Genomic DNA, 1861 nt, shown 5'->3' with positions numbered 1-1861 from the left:
ATTTACTGTTCAATTTAGAACGCTATAAAATCCGTTAGAGTAATAATCATCAAAATAAATATCAAATTTAATAAATAAATAAATAAATAAAGAAAGAATGTAAGAAAGAAAGAAAGAAATCATGCCGTAGAAAACAATTTAAAAAAAATATAACATTCAAACTAGAGTAAAACAAAACCACACTTAAATGATAATAACAATAATAATAATAATGATGATAATGTTCTTAATAACTTCACTCTAAAAAACTCTAGCATATACCAATATACACACAATTAAAATAAAATTTAATCTTATATCAATTCAGCAAAAAGGATATATGTATCCCTCAGTACTATCACGTTATTTTACATCTCAATATCCGTAGAACAGAAACACACATATATATACATATATATATATTCACACACATATATATACATATATATATATTCACACATATATATATATATGTATATATATATATTTACATATACACACACACATACATATACATACATAACTATTCACCTACATACACATTTGTATGTTTACGTTTATATATCTGTATGTACAAATATACGTAGGTTGGTAATTGAAGTACATTTAGTTGTTTATTTCGAATGTTGACTTGATATAAATTGAATCTAAATTTGTTCATATGAATTCAACTATATTCACACCTACACAAACAGATATATACATAAACTGATGTAAATATGCAAGCATGCCCAGTGGACTGAACAAACGTGAAACATATATATATATATATATGTGTGTGTGTGTGTGTGTGTGTATATATGTGTATATATATATGTGTGTATATATATATAAGTATATAGCGTCATACAACTGCACAGTTACACATACATATTCATATATGTGCGTCCATCTATCTATCCATCCATCCATCCATCCATACATCCATACATACATACTTCATGTTTATTTGTACAGTTGTATGTTTAGGATACTGACCTCTGCGTCATATGTTCCAAGCTAAATTAGTTTCAAGATGTGTATGTATGTGTATGTCTCTGTGTGTATGAGTGCATTTTTGTGTGCGTACGTGTGTGTGCATATGTGTGTGTGTGTGTGTGTGTGCGTGCGTGTGTGTGTACACACACATATGTATATATGATGAAAGAATGTCTGTTGATATATACAAACACATGAATAAGCTCTCAATCATGAACATACACTGAGGCGATTTGTGCCGAAGAAAAAAATCAATCATCCCTCCCCACTACACACATACAAGGACATACAAACACGAACACACATATTTACAGTGAAATCGACAAAAAGAATACAGTGAGTTTGACTTTAGGAATGAACAATTCAGCGTTTCCGACGGAGTCCTTCTTCAAGGAAAAGAAGTTGACGGTTTTTCTAAACGTTGGAATGTCTAGTTCCCCATGACAAGTTCTCTGTACTAACTTTAATTCATTTTACTAAATAACATATTTTGCCGACAACAGAATCTCTTTGATCGTTTATATATATATATACAACTTACTTGGAAAAGGATGCGTGGCGTTCAATCATAAAATAATATAAATAATATATAGATATATGCATATATCCATACATATATGTACTTACCTACATCTATATGTATACATACATGCATATATGGGTACAGGACATAAAAAAAAATGTTAAACACAATGAGAAACGAAAACAGAAAACGAACTTTCTTCAACTCTGTTTTTTTCGTTGTTCGAAAAAAGTTTGTTTTCTGTATTTGTTTTTATGTTTTCGTTTCTCATTGTGTTTAACGTTTTTTTTTATGTCCTGTACCCATATATGCACGTATGTATACATATAGATGTAGGTACGTGCACATATGTATACATTATTTATATTATATATATATTTA

General features: G+C 28.9%; 1 long non-coding RNA gene across 1 annotated transcript in view; it reads right to left on the bottom strand.

The window, feature by feature from the left end:
- Positions 1-1861, bottom strand: part of LOC128247610 (uncharacterized) — a 127720-nt gene that overhangs the window by 124846 nt on the left and 1013 nt on the right. The gene's annotated exons all lie outside the window — the stretch shown is intronic.

This window comes from Octopus bimaculoides, chromosome 4 (genome assembly GCF_001194135.2).
Source record: "Octopus bimaculoides isolate UCB-OBI-ISO-001 chromosome 4, ASM119413v2, whole genome shotgun sequence".
Lineage (NCBI taxonomy): Eukaryota > Metazoa > Mollusca > Cephalopoda > Octopoda > Octopodidae > Octopus > Octopus bimaculoides.
Note: the sequence above shows the minus strand (reverse complement) of the source record. Positions and strands in the feature narration are given on the sequence as shown.